This window comes from Ictidomys tridecemlineatus, chromosome 3 (genome assembly GCF_052094955.1).
Source record: "Ictidomys tridecemlineatus isolate mIctTri1 chromosome 3, mIctTri1.hap1, whole genome shotgun sequence".
NCBI classification, from domain to species: domain Eukaryota; kingdom Metazoa; phylum Chordata; class Mammalia; order Rodentia; family Sciuridae; genus Ictidomys; species Ictidomys tridecemlineatus.
The window spans coordinates 132,488,104-132,507,641 of NC_135479.1; the positions used below are offsets into that span (position 1 = coordinate 132,488,104).

The 19,538-nt window shown below is 39.6% G+C and overlaps 1 long non-coding RNA gene across 1 annotated transcript; it reads left to right on the forward strand.

Annotated features, from left to right (window-relative positions):
- The first annotated feature begins 9,584 nt into the window (after positions 1–9,584).
- On the forward strand, positions 9,585–13,937 carry LOC144375869 (uncharacterized). Its single transcript, XR_013435722.1, has 2 exons — positions 9,585–11,926; positions 13,576–13,937. It is a non-coding gene; the product is annotated as an uncharacterized LOC144375869 (long non-coding RNA).
- Positions 13,938–19,538: the final 5,601 nt, after the last annotated feature.

Genomic DNA, 19,538 nt, shown 5'->3' on the forward strand with positions numbered 1-19,538 from the left:
TACTGCTTGAACAAGGTGTAGTAAGCCAGGCCCTGAGGACACTGAGTTTATTGAATGCCCTGGCTCTGGACAAGTAGTATATTCTCCCATTTGGGGAGGTAGGAGTAGCTGGAGAGGGAATGCTCCCCACCACCTGGCACCCAATCAAGGCAGAAGATTCACTGACCTGTGTAGTGTAAGTGAGTTTATGGAAGGGGCAAAACCACTCCCTTCTCCCACAGGAGCCTGAGTAGAAGATATTGCTAATCAGGTGGACAGATTCATGTTAGGGGAGGAGGGTCAACCCCATTTCAGGTTATACAAAAGAGTTCAGGAAAGTAGGTAAAGAATTGTGTCTGGACACTATGGTGAATCATAGTCTGATTTCTGAATGAATGCTGAGATGAGTAAAGTGATTTATCCAAGGCAACCCTGAGAAACCAAGGTGCACATATATCTTCTGACTGCAAAGTTGGGGTTCTTTCCATTACACCACAGATGTGTCAGATTAAATGGCACTATCTAAGCAATTGGTAGCAGCAGGTGGATAGAACACCTGGGAAAAGACTCAGCATCAAAGATGAGATCCCTCTCCTTGGAAAGAGTGCAGGACAGAGAAAATGAAAGTCAAACAAGGTCCTTAATGGAGAGGAATAGGAGCAAGCTTGGCTTTCCATGGATACCCAGAGATATAGAAATCCGAAAGTGAGGCCAAGGTGGGGTTTGCTTGCATATCAAACTAGAAAGTCAGCTGCTGGCCTGGTGCTACCCTGTCAGAGGCTCCAGCAGCCAGCCCACCTGGTGCTGTGTTTTCAAGCTAAAAAAGCAGGGCTTCAGAATGTTCGTTGGTATACTCTGGATTGCTATGAAGGAACCATACATGGAATATTGTGGCTTTGCAGTTAGATGATGGTTTGAAAGTTGGTTTTGCCACACACTAGCTGCATCATTATGGGTAAGTCCTTTAACTTCTCTGACTTTCAGTTTGCTCAACTGTAAAGCAAAGATAATGGTACTTCAAAATATTTATCTAAGTGTAAGATAAAATAACCTATGCATATAGCATTTGGATATGGTACATGTTTGGTTAAAAGTGGTATTGCTCAGGGCTAGGGTTGTAGCTCAGTGGTAGAGTGCTTGTTTAGCATTCGTGAAGCATTGCGTTTGATACTCAGCACCACATACAAGTAAATAAAATAGTTATTGTGTCCATCTCTAACTAAAAATATATATACATAAAAGTGGTATTACTCTTTTTGGTGCCATTTGTTAGCTTCTACAATACAAAACATACTGCCATAAAAATGATTGCTAAACTTTAATGTTCATGAGAATTTCCTATGGAATTTGTTGAAAACAAAGATTCTGGGATCTATTCCACTTCTAGGAATCATAAGGCATAGCTTTCAAATATGTATTTTATGAAGCACCCCCAGGTGATCTGATGAAGTCATTTAATGATCAAGCTTTGAAAAATATTTCTAGAAAATAATATTCTAAATTTAAAAAAAAGAAAGAAAGAAAAGAAAGAAAATCTGACTTCTCATATAAGGCTCTCAAATCTGTGCAGGTTAGGCCTATATCCTAAAGATGTCTGGCTCCCTGTTTCTACCCTCCCTCCATATCCAAGCACAATGGTGGTAGCAGATGTTTGAAATAAGCTGCTCCTGTTATCAATGTCACCTCTGGATATACCTGGAAGAGTGGCTCTCAACTCTGCCAGAGCATTAGAAGCATTTTGATAGTTTTTAACCCATCCTCATGCTCAGGACACATCCCAGACCAATTAAGTCAGAGTGGGTACAAACATGGGGCTTTTAGAAGCCTGCCAGGTGATTTCAGTGTGCAACCTAATTGAGAACCAACAGTTCTAGACCCACTTTCCCAGAATTTATTCGAATCTTCTTGCTGACCTAGTTTCCATCTCATCTTATACCTTAGAATTTTCTCTCCTGAAAATTTTGGCTGAGTTCACTCAACAAGTTTCCCAGTCTTATCATTTGCCACTGATGCCTCCTACCTGTCTCCACTGGATGTGCTTCGAAGTGCTACCTCCCACTCTTTCCATACTGCAGGACACAGCATGGTGGCCCTGGAACAGCTCCACTTTGTCTTGGGAAAGGAGGATCAGACAGAAGCATGCCATTGTCTTTCCTGCTGTTAGAGCCTTTTCGACATCCTTGCCTGCTCTGCATGCCAGAACTCCAGCAAATGCCCCCTCTCCTGCCAGGCAACCCCGATCATCCCAGGCCAACTAACAGACCCTTCCTTCTTGATTTCTCCAATAGTACTCACATCATACACGCTGACATTCAATCTGTATCATAAGGTGGGAGAAGGAGAGATGTCACAGAAACACCAATCTTCTTGTGGGAAAGAAACTGTACTTATTTAAAAAATATATGGGTAAAAATTTATAACTAGAGAAAATAAGAGTGACAAAAGACAGGTCACAACTGCTTTGCTCAAAATCAAAGAGTGATTGCTGTTCCTCCAAAGAGAAGAAAGGAGATCATCCACTCTGTAATATACCCATTCTATGGTTCTCTCAGAGACCTAAGTCTATAAAGACCCTACAAAATACTTGATAAAAGTAGATTTCAGGGATACTGCTATAAGGGTGTGTTTCTGGGGTGATGAAGAGAAAGAGGTCACACAAGCACTAGCACAGAGGCAAGGAGAAGTAAGCAGGGAAATATGACAGAATCTCAGGGAAGGATTTGGACAATCTCAAGTCATGAGCTATGAGTGAAGCCAGGTTTAACCAGATCTCTAAGGAGCAGAGAGACCTCATCTGACACTCAGCTGTGGGTTTTCTGATCCAGGGCCTATCTCCATGCACACAAGTTTTTCTAGTGCCTAGCACAACTCCCGGCACATGGGATTTTCCTGCTAAATATTTGGAGAATGAACAATACAGAAAGAATAGAATATGGGCCTATCTTTTATAAGGTCAAAGAAAGCACCATGGAGACTTTATTTTCTGTGGTTATTATTTTGCGGCCCAGACTAAATTTTCTTTCAATAACCACTTAGATGCTATTGAACTTGTTTCTCCAAACTCTGTTATTCAAAATTTGATTAATTTGAGCTCAAAATGACATTTCAAAATCCCTTATTCCCAAACACATAGCTCATCAGAAACACCACCCACTATTTACAATTTCGCTTCATTGAAATATGATGATGCCAGGCAGACAGTGGTGTGTATTCAGTGGAATTCAATTTTCCTGATCACTGGCTCCATCGATCAGCTTGTTTGCAAAGGGCTGATGCAGGCATTCATCCAACTCCTACGGACAGTGGATGAGCCTCTCTCCTATTATTTCTGGATGTGAACAGGGTTGTTAGACTCTAATGATGAGATTCGGGAGGGTTACCCTTTTGTTGTTGTTTTAAGCTTTATTGAGTTCCTAGTATGGTCCAGGAGTTTTCATTGTGTTTGTATTTAATCTTTACAATTGACATTTTGTGGGTAAGGAATTTGTGATTTAGAGAACTTGGGAGAACTGTCCATGGTTACAGAATTGATAATATGCAGGGCCAGGAACACAGTTTTTTTTTGTTGTTGTTCCAAAAGTGTATCCCATCCATTAAGGTAGATTCTCCCTGTGGAAATTATCTTGGGGATGAAGCAGAGGAATTAGAAAGAAGTGATGAAAAGGAATCCAAGCCAATTGAAAGGGAAGAAAAGTGACAATGATTTATTATTTAACAGATTAGCCACCTGTTACTGTCTTTTGCCTTCTACATCATGCCCGTGTAGACATTTGTCAAGCAGCATGTTGGCTCCAGGCCTGTCTGTCCCCATGCATTTTGAGATGCTTAAGGGCAGTATACATAACACACATGCATTTAGAACAATGTCCAGTCCCAGAGAAATGGTGGGAAAGCAATGATCTGTTGTAGCATCGGAGAGGATGGTTTGAGGAAATAAATCTTTATGGCTGCTGTAGGAAAGCAGCTTCTTCTGCTTTACCAGAGGTGCTAACAGCCTGGACATCTGACTTAGAGGGAAGAAAATAGTTCTTTGAGAAACCCTTCCAAAATTCTACTCTACTAGGTAGCACTGACAACCCAAATCCACCTAAGGATAAAAGCAGCACAACATGCTTCCTTCTCTAACCCAGGTGGGGTCAAAACAGTTTAGGACCATCCCACTTCCCTTATAATCTGGGACATAGCTACTGTATTGTTCCAGCTTTGCAAAACTTTCCTTGTTTGTATCTGTGTAAACAGACATCTGCTCCTGTGCAGCTATCTTCAATGCGTGAAATGCATGGAGAGATCCCAAAGGGAACCATGTTCTTGATCCACAAATAAAATTGGACAAATATTGGGAACATGTGTCTCTCTTTTTAGGCCATAATTCTGATATCAACATAATTCTTGATTTTTCTAAAAACCAAATTATCAAATAGAATAGTTTTCAGAGCAATCACTTACCTGATCAGCAAGAGTCAGTGTTTTAATAGCCTTTAGACTTATCCACAGGGCCTGGTTAACTAAGGATAGAATGTTGTATACATTCATAGCAAACCTGAAACACGTTTGATACTATTATTTTCATTTTACAGATGAAGAAACTGAGGCTCAGAGAGTCCACGTGGCTTATCCGAGTTCACACAGCTAAAGAATGATTGTGCTTGAATGGAACATGGGTGTCATGTTGTCCAGTTCAATCGTGTCACACATCAAGACTTGGCTTATGATCACAGTCACCTATTTACCATTCGACTTTGAAATCCTTAAACCTTGAATCACATGCATTACCCTTAGACAAAAAAACCAGGGTAAGTGCAAACTGGGCCCTGAATACAGTCTAACTCCTCTCTGAATACAGAACCTCCAGGAAGCCATTCTGATGGGGAAAAAAAAATGTGACTATAGGTTCAGTGTCTAAAAACCAACACAGATTTCAGCTTTCGGGTTATGCAGCAGAGTCTTAGATAATCTTTCTAATCCGATTAAAGGATAACTCCTATTTCCAACTCAGCTGATAAAGTCCAATTACATGGCTGGTCAGAGTAAACACTCTAGGGCAAAGATTACACAGTTTTATATAACAAAAATTGAAGTTTTGAAAATGTGGGGGTTTTTTTGTGTGTGTGTGAGTGTGTGTATTTATTCTGTTTCCGAGCCCCAATGATCATATGGTAAGCTTTAAAGCAAATACTGTAAACATGCTCTAGAAACTGGTTAATCATCCTGACTAAAATTTCCTTGTTCCAATTGGCAAAAAAAGACTAAGAAAATGAGAAATAGAAATTTTGAAAAGAAATGGATACAGCAGCTTATCAACACACACAATCACACACTATTAACTGTCTCTAAAATGTCGACAGTACTACAGTCACACTAACATCGCTACTTTGACCCTCTACCCCAGCTCTACCTCATGTATGAAGGAGAAAGAGTAAGCATAAACATCAACATTTTAACATGAGGAATCAGAGTGGTAGAATCAGTTTAGAATCGTGTTTTGGAGCTTCTAGTCTAGATCTTTCCCCTGCATTGTCATTTCCACATATATATTAAACTTCATTAACATGGTGTTATCAGTATAAGACACTGTTGAGCGCTTTATGTTGACTCATATAACATTTCATTGTATGTACCCTGGTTCAAAATACAATTAAACTTTCTTAGTCTTACATAAACCCATTAAAATACTTCCTGAGGGGGCTGCTTAAGTTCAATGAGAGAAAGAAAAGCGAACCCTTGGCTCTGTAAATGGTAGAATTTTACATGGTTTGTGCTGCATTTTATCATGATAAGCACTCCTTAAGATACCAGGACCCTGTAAGTGAGTGTTCCTGCCCCCATTTGTCACAGAGGGGAAGCTGAAGCTGTCTCCTGGAACAAGGTCCAGGGGGTGAAGCCAGATCTATTGTTTCTGGGGTGGTAGGTCTTGTAGGTGCTATGTTGGGAGAGGAGAGGTAAATCAAAGGGAATGTGGAGAGAGAACCTGAGGAGTGGGGGTGGCTCAGAGGATAAGACCTCGGAAGCAATTGAGAACTTGTTTTGAGCAGCAGTGGATTAAGGTGGGGCATCATTTGGCTTTGTGCTCCATCCTTCACTGGCATCCATCTCTCGCTTTTCCCAGAGATATGCTCTACAGTGAGCTCATTATGTGCTCAAGAGGCTGTGAACTATGGAGATTCTTCTCCCAGCACCCTTGTAATTCTATCTGCCCCGCCACTCAGAAACCAATATGGAAGAAAAGGTAGGTAGGGCAGGAGCAGACAGACCAGCAGCCATTGTCTCCCATGGTGGCCAGCTGGGATGGAGTGATTCATTAGATGCACAGCTTCTTCACGGCGACAGCTTGCTGCATCCAGTGCTGAGCACTGGGATCATGCACCTAATTCACTCCCTTTGGTGCTGGTGTCTCGATTCAAGGCAAGGTCACAGAGTAGAGGCCAGAACTTGGATTTTTAACTATTGCTCAGCAAGCATGCCCAGGTTTTTCACTTTAGCACTCCATTTATCAAACACTAGAAATGAGCACCATGCCAAGAACTGGATACAGGCAAATTTTTGTTTATTTAGCAAATACTTATGTAAAACTTAAAGCTAGACACTGGTCTATTTGGTTTATTAAGCGATTTAATCTTCACTCCAACACTAAGAGGACTATTATGGTCCCCATTTCACACATGAGAAAATTGAAACATGGTTAGGAAACTTGCCTAGAACACACACATATTAATGCTCCAATTTTAGTCCTTGCTGTATAGCTCTAGAGTGTATGCTACCTACCACTGCCTTTCAAAATCTCTGTCTTAAATATTTGCAATACAGAGGAGCATACAGGCACATAGTCCTGATAGATTACATGAATGGTGCAACAGAGACATACACAACTGACATTCTGTGGGCAAACAGTTTGAACAAGTCACACTGGCGGCCTGGGTCCTTGTACTTTTCTAATCCTGGCCACTGCTATCCTTGATTCTCTATAACCTATTCAAACTAGTCCCCTATTGATTCAGTCTCATATCTGAATGAGAGTAGATTCAAAAAGAAAGCGTCCCATCCTACAATCAAATGGAGTAGAAGGTACAGGTTTGATCCCCAAACATTGCAATAAAAATAGTTGGCCTTATTGAGTGTCTAAGATTCAGAAAATACTCACCTATTATTTTTACTTTCTTATGCATCCTTTCAAAGCTCTATAAAATTAGTAGCACCTATCTATATTTCACAAATGAGGAAATAGAGGCATAAAACATTGAAATTATTTAACTGGTCATAATACAACAAGTGGTAGAAACCATTCTCAAACCCAGGTCTGTTTCACTGAGTGTTTTAATAACCTTTAGATTTGTCTAACCACTAATGTTCTAACCACTTCACTTTTTTTATGAGGCTAGTCTGTTTCCTTGCTGTAAAATGAAGGGGTGTGATGGATTCTAGGGCTTCAAAAAACCAAAGGCTGGATGTTATCTTTGATAAGTAGATGCTGATCCATAATGAGGAGGGGGAGGCATGGGAATAAATGGAGGAACTTTGATTGGGCAAAGGGGAAGGGAGGGTGGGTATGCTGTATGGAGGCAGGAAAGATGGTGGAATGAGATGGACATCATTACCCTAGGTATACATATGGTATGATGCTACATCATGTACAATCAGAGAAATGAAAAGTTGTGCTGCAATTGTGTACAATGAATCAAAATGCATTCTGCTGAGAATTAATTAATTAATTAATTAATTTAAAAAGTCTCTTTCAGCTCTGGAAGAACATAAATACAGGAGTGCAGGCTGGAGTTTTGGATTAGCTTGTCTCCCTTGCCCCTGGGTCCTCTGTGGAGAAGCCAGAGAACTGCCTTCAAGTCAGCAGGTTTGTCCCCTGAAGGTGGGAGCTGGCTCAGTCTCAGGCCCAAAGCAACAGATTCCAAATGAAAATTGTATTTAATTCCAAAGTAATGTTCTAACAAATGCAACAACCTTTGCATCTTACACATATTAGATGTCTAGTAATTTTTAGGAACAAATAGAGTTTAAAACTTGGGAAACTTGTAGCCAAGAGTAATCTGAAAGCCTGTGTACATCTAATTTGAAGACAAACTCTAGCTTAGATTTAAGCCAAAGTTGTAAGTATGGTCAGAGGCTGGCGAATGGATAAACAAAACAAACAAACAAAAAAGAAAAAGAAAAAAAAACATAGAGTGGGAAGAACTTGAGACCACATTGACCAATGCCTTCATTTCACATGAGTGAGCTGAGGTAGAAAGAGGGTGAAGGGTTGCCTGGTGACTCAGTCACAGGACATTGCTCTGAGCTGTTATAATCATCCCACGTAACTAGTAGAAAAATTTAATGGCACTAAACTTAACTGTCAATGGATTTTCTGGATTGTTGCGTTCCACATAAAAGGAGAAATAACTTAAATCTGAATTGCCATACCACCTGCTCCCCGTGGAGACTTAAACAGTGTTTGCCGCACTCACTGGATACATCTTCCAGTTGAATGCTCTGCAGGAAAGCTCTTCATCTCAAAGGCATTAGTTCAGATGGTATTATAGTTCTCTGCAATCTCAGCTGATGACTTTGTTATTATCTCTCGCTTTGAAGGGTATTTTTTAACAGCCTTAAGCTCACTGAGGTTGCTCAGCTTGATCCAATAAAAGGATTGACCAAGACCAAATTAGCATGTCATTAACAATTTTAAATACAATGTAGGCTTGTTGAGGAAGGATGACAGGATGTCTCAGAACTGATAATTCATAAACTGCCCTTCAGATTCAGGGCATGCTCATGAGGAAAGAGAAAAGGACCTGTGGGCTTTATTTCCGAGGAGGTATACCTCTAAAGTAGTGAGAATGATTTGTTTGCATGGCAATTCTCTAGTAAGGTTCCAGAAAAGGTTGTGAAGAGTTAGAATGATTTCTCCCCAAGTCAGATTTTGAGGAACATCTCTGGAGGTCCCAGGCCAAAGCCCCTGTGTGAAGGTAGGGGTGGAGGGGAAATAGTCCGGGCAGGACCACGGGAACTCTCTTGTCTTGCAAACTGTCGAGTGGCTGCAAGGTCCAGAGAAATGTGAGGACTTCCTGAGGCCAGCTGGTGGAGTCAGAATAAAATTCCAGTCTGACCTCTATGGGGCTTGAAGTAGGAGGCCCAGACAAAGGTGATGTGGACTCAGTAAGGCAGCAACACAGTGGCATAGTCCAGATGAATAACTTGTTTGAACAGAACCAATTACTACTGGTAGGTGGATGGGAGGAACTGGATCCAGTGACCCAGAAGAGGATAGTGGCAAGACATCACCAGAGCATCTAAGCCTAGACAGAATGGCTTGTATTATGAACACTATAGTCTCAGCAGGAAATTGGGGCATAAATATGTACTTGTAATGGCTGAGCAAGCATAGTAGAAAATAACTAAAGATTGTAGCTTTGGTTATATTTGGTGAGAGAGCAGGCTGCACCAAAGACCACTGAGGCACTGTGACTACCAAGTCTAAGGAGCAGAAATAGTTTTAGACCTCTTGTGGTGGATGTGCCAGATCTCTAGGCTTAGTTTCAGGAAAGAGGGGCAGAGGGCACCAGGCCTTCACCTAGAACAGAGTTGAGAAGGCAGGGGCTGGAATTCATGTTCTGAAATCCTCTGTTCAGATGCTCTTTGTAGCATCATAGATGCATCTTTGTAGCAGAAAGGGTATATGGGTACCTGTCAGGCACTGTGAGAAACCCACCTCTGCCAAAGCAGAGCTGGCAGCAACGAGTCTATGTGTTACCCCTACTAGGCAACTTATTTGTTTATAATAAGGACTCATCCCAGGTCATAAAGATATTATTCCAAAGTCCAAGATTTATACATTTCTCCAGGATGATATGAATTTTAGGCTTTAATAGTCATCTAATAATGAAGAAAATAAGAGGAGTGGGGTGGATCTGTGAATTCTTTTGTTTCAGGGGTTTGTTGTGACTCAGAGCTACATCCTTCTCTCGAGATTGCTATGATTTAAAAAGTAACCATTGTAAAATCCCTGTTTTCCTAGAACTTGAACTTTTCTGAAGCGTAATTCAGTTTCATGACTATAACAACTTGGAAATATAGAGGATATGTTAGCATCCCCGTTTTAGAGCTATAAAAATTAAAGCTTCTGACAGTGGAAGTCAGTTGTCCATAGTTACATCAGAAGAGCTTGATCTGAGACTTGCTCCTGTGTGTTCTGAGTCCCAGACACAGAACTTGACACCATTTCACGTGGTCTTTCCAGCCTGTGCCAAACAAACTGGATCTTAGATCTCTAGAAATGCACCCCTTTGCCATCCCTGGAGAAAATCCTGTTCTTGTCTTGAAATCTGGAAAGTCCCAAGCCATGAATCCTCTCAGTTTCTTACTTTCCTAAAAAAATTAAGCTGAAATATTACTTTCTCGTCAGATAAAAGCCCATCTATCCTTTTAACCCCTTCTCCTTTGGATCTAAGGAACATCATTATCCTGTAGCTGTCAGACAAATGTGGCCTTGCTCCTTGTAGGGTGCAAGGCCATGGTTGTCTTTCCGGTAAATCTATTCACTGTAGGCTCTCAAAACCTTGCTGAAAGGCTCCGAGGGGAAGCAGAAACATTATTATTATTTTCCACTGTTTGATTCATGTGCATTCATTAGATGATGATAGCTGTTGGGATTTGATGGATGCAGCAGTCTGTCTTGTCACTATATTTCTGAGCTGGTGGGTAGCTACTCAGTAATTACCACACAGCAAAGTGAAGGCCTGTTCAAGAATGCTAATGAATTATCAGTTTTCTTTAAGCCTCATTAGATTTTTTGATAGCAAAACCTCCCATTGACAAGATCTCATCTACCATGATTTTCCAAAGCCCTTTATTGCTTGTCAGACATGGGGGCCCTCTCTCCACGCATGGAGTAGTTTAGCAACCACTCTTGATTTCCTGCTTTGACATTGTCTCATGCATTTGTTTTTGTTACAGATTTTCGGGTGCGCGTCTGTGATGTACATGTGCTGTGAAGTGAGAGTGGGTAGACTGAAGTCTCTGTAGAAAGTAAAACAAGTGCAATACTTAATTCTATTACAGAATTGAATCGTCTAGTTGGAAATTACTTTAGACTCATTCTGAACTGTTGTCTTTCACCCCTATATCGGATTTTCTCTGATAGTAAATAGCAAAATACTACACCTAGTTCTTGGGTCCCGAAGCCTTGGCAGTATAGTTGCTTCCTCTCTCTCCACCAGTCCCTCTCTCTCCACCAGTCTGTCAACAAGTCCAGGTGTCTCTCTTCTGACTCTGCCCACTTCTCTCCAGGAGCCTATCTCCAGGCTCCATTGCTATTCCTCCTGCAACTACCTCATCCCTTGGCTTCTAGCTCCCATTCTTGGCCTCTTAAAATCCATTAACCCAAAGTAACTAGAATCATCTTCATAAAAAGAAATCACCTTGGGTCACTCTTCTGCTTCCAGCTTACTAATGTCCTAATATCCACTGCAGCTAAAATAAAATTCAAATTTCTTTACAAGGTCTACGTACCCCTAGAGGAACTGGCCCTCTGGTTCCCCTCAGACTCCAACTTCCACCATGTCTCCCCATCACTCACCACCCTGTAGACACACCGCTCAGGCCATTCAGTGCTTCTTCATGTCTTGCTCCCTCTGCCTGGATCCTTCTTCCCTCTGCGCTTCACAGGGACTGTTCCTCCCATCACATAGATTTCAGCTCTAACGCCCTTTCAGAGTTAAATCTCAAAGCGCAGCCTCCTGCCCTCAGACACTTTTTATGCAATCACCCTGTTTAACTTCCTCCATAGAACTTGTCATGGCCTGGAATTTTATTTTGCTTGAGTATGTGTACTTGTTTGGTGTCTGCTTCTCACCTCTAGAATAAAGCACCATGAGGATAGGACCCTGCTTGCCTTGTAGAAGGGTGACTGGCACACAGCACACACACCCTCCCCAAGGAAGAAGTGTTGAATGATGAACAAGTGAGTGAATCCTTTCTATTTATAATCAATCAATCAATTAATTAATTAATTAATGTGGTACTGAGGATTGAACCTAGGAGTGCTCTACCACTGAGCTACATCCCTAGCCCTTTTAAAAAAGCTTTTCTAAAATTTTGAGTCAGGGTCTCATTAATTCCCCCAGGCTGGCCTGGAACTTGCCCTCCTCCTGCCTCACCCTCCAGAGTAGCTGGGATTACCGGCAAGCAATTACTTGCCTGGATCTCTTTTCTTTTTAAAATGAAGAGGTTGATGCCACAAATTAGCAGTGACATCTTAAAAACCATAAAGAGGCAAGACTTGTTTTCCTGATCCCAGCTTTTTGATCTTTTCCAATGTTTCAAGCTACATCTCAAAGTGGTTCTCAATTGTGGGTGATTTTGCCCTCCAAAGACATTTGGCCATTTCTGGAAAGATGTTAAATGGCCAGAGCTGGGGAGCGCGAGCGGCCTTACTGGCATCTAGTGCCACTCATCTCCAACATTCAGTTTAACCTCCCCAATAAAGATCTGACAGAAAATGTTAATAGTGTTGGGGTTAAAACTCATACCTGACCCTTGAAGAGGCAGGGCAATCCCCTGGCATTCTTTGTTTCCTCTGGGCCACCAGGTAACTTCACATAAGCTGGGTCTCCCAGACTGCCTCAGCTTTCCTATCCAAAATATGCAACATCCCTCTACCAGTGATTTGTTGAAAACTATAAAGAGGCAAGACTTGTTTTCCTGATCCCAACTTTTTGATCTTTCCTATGTCTTCAACTACCAGGTGCATCTTCTCCTTCTCTAAAGTAAACCCTCTAACACCTAAAATTCATTAAAATACTGACCAAGAGTTCCTCGTTTTTCTCCTACTCCTAATTTTTGAGTTACTTGAGGGCAGGCACCAAGTTTTGGCAGAACACTGATCCTTCTCAGTACGTTCTGGAAGGAAGACACATGTCACAGGCTGCATAGCCATTCTAAGTGACAACAAAGAAAACCTTGCAAAAATGAGAAATTGTGAGAGAAAAGGAAAAACTTGTCTCACTGCAGCCAAAGAAAGTTGCTAGGCAGGCACACTAATTGACATATCTTTTCAGAATATTGTCTCTATTTTGTGGTGTTCACTAAGGTAGGCAGATAGAGCCCGCTCCCCCTCCAGTTGGAACATACAGAATGGGTAATTATCTCTAATATGATGGTGAGGGTTCCAGGAGCGTGAACACTGCAAATCCCTAAGCCAAAGACAGGGACAGGGACAAGGACAGGGACAGGATAGGCTGAGGCAGGCTGTGTTTATCAGCACCCAGAAGGGAGATAAGGAAAACAAAGTGGCCACCTTCAGGCTTCTTTCCTGGGAAGCCAATCATTTGCTGTAAGCTTGGTGTGCTATTTGTCTCAACCCAGCTGCAAACCAACAAGATTAGAAACGAATGATAATTTTTTTTCTTTTTAAAATAGAACATGAAACAAAAGGTTTTTTTTTTTTCTTTTTCTTTTTGTCATTGTGGGCAAAAAAATAGAAGTGCCTACTCAAGGAAAATAATTACAATGCACCGATTTCTTACACATCAGTCTAAATTCCCTGTATAAGACACAATTCACTTAGTCTAGAAAGACCTTTTGAAATATTGTCACGTGTCCATTTTATAGATCAGGAGACTGGGATCTGAAAAGGAGAAAGAATTTCACTAAAATCACAGAGCACACCAACTGAAAAGCCAGAATCTAGAATTGAGTTTCCTGACTCCTGATCTACTGAGTGAGTTGATGATGTCGAGAAGCAGGTGATTGGAAGAACTCAGAGGCTGAAGATCAAGGCTCCAGAGTGAATTTTATCAAATGATAAACTGTGTGACTTTGGACAAGGCACTTCCTCTTGCTTTACAAACTTCCTTATTGTTGAAATTGTGGATTAGAACTAAATGATCTATGAGACTCCTCTCAGTTTCTAATTATGTATAATTAGGACTTCAGTACGTGCTGATAATAATAAACAAAATGTATAGCATGCATACCACATGTGAGAGGCTGTGCTAAACAATGATTCATATAATATCTCATTTAATCCTTATATCCCTATAAAGTAAAGCATGTTTATTACTACCACTTACACATGAGAAAGCCGGTACTCAGATTAAGTGACTGACCCTGAGTCATAGTGGAATTGGAACATGTACCTGTCTGACTTCAGTGATGAAAATTACAAAGATAGTAAATGTTCACATGTTTATTCTTTCTGGTTCCTCTCAGAGACTATGAGTTCATGTCCATCACCACAAATCACTCCTGTTTTGGACTCTGGTTTTGACAGGGTAAAATTAACTTCTCCATAGCATGTGCCTGTTTATCCCAGTATATTTCAGGACCACCAGAAGTCTAACTCTTATTCTATAAAATACTTCTTTAGAAAAAGGGGATTTCCATGTCCCTTATTCTAAATCGAATTTTCTCTAAATTAAAATTCTCCCGGATTTCCATATGAACCTACTCTCAACTCTCTCATAAACTTAGCAGAGAACTTCTTCCCTCTTTCCAACATATTCAGTGCTTTCAACTTAAAGTATTATTATTTATAGGACCCCCAGTAATTGCAAAGAGTAATGGGGGTGGAGATGATGATTTCAGTGCAAATTTGTACAGGAAATCTTTCTTTGGGTCCATGATAGAATCACAGAGATTTAATTACCTTTCCACTTTAAGTTACTTTTAAAAAGGAAGAGGAAATAAGTCGGGAAAAGGAAATGAACAATATGAGGAATGAAAAGGCATCTTTACAAATTCTATAGACACTAAAATGATAAAAAGAATATCATGAACAACTTCATGCCAATAAATTCTACAGATTGTTTCATAGGGAGAAAGTTTAGTTTTCTTTTTGGGGGGATTAAATCCAGGTCCTTGTACATGCTAGGCAAGCACTCTGCCACTAAGCCACATCCCCTGCCCTCTACGCATTACTTGAAATGAGCAAATATCTTAAAAAACAAAACTACTAGAGTTCACACATATACAAAGAGAATCTAAAGAAACTGAATCCATAATTAATCCCCTTATAAAAAAATCACCAAGCCCTGATGATTTCACTGGTGAATTTTGGCCAAGATTTGATGGAAGAAATTATACTAGTTTTCCATAATCTCTTCCAGAAAACAGATGCAAAGGGAATACTTTCTAATTCATTTTACGAGGACAGCATTGCCCTCAATATTCAAGGTAAACAAAAAAATATTACATAAAAAGGAAACTATAAACCAACATTGCTCCGGAACCTAGACACAAAAATTCTTAATGAAATTTAGGAAGTTGAATTTAATAATTTAGAAAGATGAAAACAACATAGTGAATCCCACTACCACGTACAACCATAAGCATGGACTCTAACTAGAATTAGATATATTCTGTGCTTGTATAATCATATTAAAATAGATTCTGCTGTCATATAAAAAGAACCAATAAAAAAGAATAAAAACAATAGAGAATGAAATCAACACATCATGTTTGAGGTTTATTGCAGATACGTAAGTTTCCTTTTACATTTGAAAATTGATCAGTGGAATTTACCACGTTAGAATAAAAAAGAAAATCTACACGATCATCTCAATAAGAACAGAAAAACAGATCTGGCAGAATTCAACATCTATTCATGATAGCTTCCCCACACACACATATCACTGGAAATAGAAAAAAATCTTATTCAAGCTGATAAAGAGTATCCATGAAGAACTTAAGCTAGCATCATACTTAATGGTGAAAAGTTGAATGGATTCCCTTTAAGACTGGAGGAATAAAAAGTTTAGAACACATATTTGCAATGTTTTTATTCAGCATTGGATTGGAAGTTCTAGCCACTACGATAAAGAAAAAAAATCCTTTTACAAATTGGAAAAGAAGGAATTAAACTCTCCTTATGGGCAGATAGCACAATGTCTTCATGGAAAATCATAAGGAATCTCCCTAACAGTTACAAGAACTAATAAGTGAGTTTAAGTTTGCAGATTACATAGTAAAAAAGAAAAAAATTAATTGTATTGCTATGTGAGCAATAAACAATCATAAAGTGGGATCAAAGACAATAACTTTTATGTTAGCATTAAGAATATGAAGTAATTAGGGATTAATTTTACAAATGATAGGCAAACTGAAAACTATAAAATATTCATGAGAGATATGAAAGAACACTAAAAGAAACAGAATACATCAGACACCTGGATAGAAAAAGTGAATATTTTAAGAGATGATTCTGCCTAAGCTGTTTTGTATCTCAAATGCAATTCCAATCAAATTCCAACAAACATTTTTATAAATGTATCTATTGTCAAACTTACTCCAAAATCTGCATGAAAATTTGAAAGAACTAAAATATCCAAAATCAAGATGAAAGACAGGAACAAGAACAGTCAGAGACTCATACTACCTGATTCCAAAATTTATTATAAATCTACAATAATCAAAACAGCGTGGACTTGGAATAAAGTTAGAGAAAACTTCTGTACTCTACAGTAGAGTACAGAATAAAACCAACATGTAGTCATAACAATTGACCAATTTTTGACAAAAGTACAATGAGAATTAACAGGGGGAAAGATTAGTCTTTTCAACAAATTGTTCTGCTTATTTTTTTTTCTTTTTTCTGAGATAGAGTCTCACTACGTTGCAAAGGTTCATCTTAAACTCCTAAAATAAAAAACTCTGATAATGAGGAAATCCTTCCTCAAAATCCTGAGTTTTGGGACTACAGATGCATGCCACTATACCCAGGTTGTTCTGGTATAATGTCATAGCTCTATGCAAAAAACAAACAAACAAACAAACAAACAAAAAAAGAAAATCAACCTCAAACCCTTATGACACAATGCACACAAAAAGTAACTCACATGGAACATAGGCGATACACCAAATTGTGGAAGATGAAATTATAAGACAATTGGAATAAAACAGAGGAAAAGGTCTTAGTGAATCTAAGTTATGAAAAGGTTTCTTAAATAGGATATTAAAAGCATTAAGTATAAAAATTTTAAACAGATGAATTGAATTTTACCAAAGGTTTTAAAACTTATTATCCAAAGGATATTGTTAAATATCCTTTGAATAAAAGTTGAGTCACACATTAGAAAAAAAGATTTCCATAGTCTATATAATATATATATGATGAAGAACTTTTATGCAGAACTTATAAATAATTGTTACAACTCAATAATGAGAACAAAGACAATGCAATTTTTTAAAATGGACAAATGATTCTAACTGGCACTCCACCAAAAAAGTAACAGTGGCACACAGATATGGTACAATACACACGTGTAATCCCAGAAGCTCTGAAGGCTGAGGCAGGAGGATCGTGAATTCAAAGCCAGCCTCAGCAAATGTGAGGCTGCTAAGCAGCTCAGTGAGACCCTGTCTCTAAATTTGACACAAAATAGGGATGTAGCTCAGTGGTCAAGTTCCCCTTAGTTCAACCCCAGTATCCCCCCCCCAAAAAAGATATGGGTAAAATGCTTATGATCATTGATCATTAGTGAAATGCAAATTAAACCACAACAAGAACAAGTACCGAATGACTAGAATGTCTAAAATTGAAAAAACAAAATAAAATAAAATGATGATTCCAAATGTTAACAGGGATGTGGAACAATTAGAACTTTCATCTATTACTGGCAAAAATATGTAAAATGGTACAAGAATTTTGGAAAACCCTTTGACTGTTTCTTAAAAAGTTAAACATATCTCCACCATCTAATCCAGTCATTCCACTCATAAGTGATTACCCAAGAGAAGTGAAAAAATACATTCATGAAGAGTTATAGATAAATAATCACAGTACAACTATTAATAGCAGCCCAAACTTAGAGTCCACCTGAATGTCTACCAATAGGCTAATGTAAACAAATTCTGGCAAATCCACACAATGACACACTCTTCAGCAATAAATAGGAACAGACTATTGATCCTTGGGCAAATCTCAAAATAATCATACCAAGTACAAAAGTCAGAAAAAAAGGTATAGTACATATTATATGATTCCATTGTCCATTGTATAAAAGTTTAGAAAATGCTAATGAATCTGCAGTTACAAAGGCAAATCAATGATATCCTAGGAACAAGGAGCCAGAAAAGGATATATTATAAAAATGGCATGAGGAAACATTCTGGGTTGATGGAAATCTTTGTTATCTTATTTGGGGTATGGTTGCAGGGTATTGGGTAGTACACATGACAAGACTTGTCTACTTTCCTTTTGTTTTCTTGTACCAGAGATTAAACCCAGGGTGCCCAACCACTAAGCCACAATCCCAAACTTTTTGTTTTTTGTTTTTAAGACACGTTTTTACTAAGTTGCTGAGGCTGGCTTTGAACTTGTGATCCTCCTGCCTCAGCCTTCCATGCTGCTGGGATTACAGGCATGTGCCAATGCATATTAAATATATGCACTTTGTTTCATATCTATTACACCTCAATAAAATTGCAAACACAATTTTAAATAAAGAGGTGCTGAGAGCCATAGCCAAGTAGGTATGACGCATGGCAATTTCCTTGTCAGCCTACCCAATGTTGCTTAGAGGAAGGACTCTCCATTGTGGAAATGGGCTTGCCTTGGACCCAGGTCATTTGCAGTGACATTGCATGAATGTTTGAGAAAGGTGACCCTGCTCAAGGACCAGGGTGGATCGGGGTTTAGGGCGGTTCCAGGTTTAGGGTGTGGATCCTGCTGGGAATAGGGCAGTTCCAGGTTTAAGGTGGGTCCTGCTGGGAATAGGGCGTATCCTGCTGCCTCAGATGCCCGCTCCTTGAGTTCCCATTGAGTTCTCATGGGATTCAGAGAGTATTTGGGATGCAGAGCCCAGTGGAGGTGTGGATTTTCCCCAGAACATGCGTGTAGAGTGCCAGTGGATTTTCCCCAGAATGGGCGTGTAGAGTGCCGGTGAGAGTTCGGGAATAAAGAATTGCTGTTTGAATCTACAAGGCTGTGAGTGGCTCGTGATTTTGTGCCCAGCCAGACTGCAGCAAAGAGGGAAGAAAGGAAGACATAAGAGGGAGTTAGAATCCTCAGTGAGAAAGCATGTAAGAAAGATGTTGAAGAATTGATAGGAAGAGAATTCAGGAAAAGCCACAATATATGAGGCATAGGCCTTTGGGTTGAAAGCATTGGATCAAACATCTTTTAAAGCATAGGTGCTTTCAGATTAGCTTTAGGGAAGAGATGATCTGAGAATAGGCTTTAGCAGTGGCTTTAGGGTACAGGTTGCACTATAACACATGATATTTGGACAGAATACAAATGGGAATAATATTAAATCACAGGTTTGAATGTGCCACCTTGTCAGACACTCTGTGCCAAGCTGAGTTTATTTCAGAGATGTTTGGGGAAGATAGCTGCTCCCTAGTCCATTTCTCTAAACTGTATTCATAATTTCAGGAAAGGTCTATTTACCCATCCAAGACCTTGAATCATTTTGACTTCTATCACCCACCAACCCCCGAAATCCTTGCAGCAGCCACAGAAAAGGCCCTTTCAAATTTCCTCCCTACGAGGAGGGCAGCTAGCTGAGATCTCCCACCTAAGTGCCTTTTTGATTCATCACACTTGAACTGAGGCCGTTCTCTCCCCAGAGACT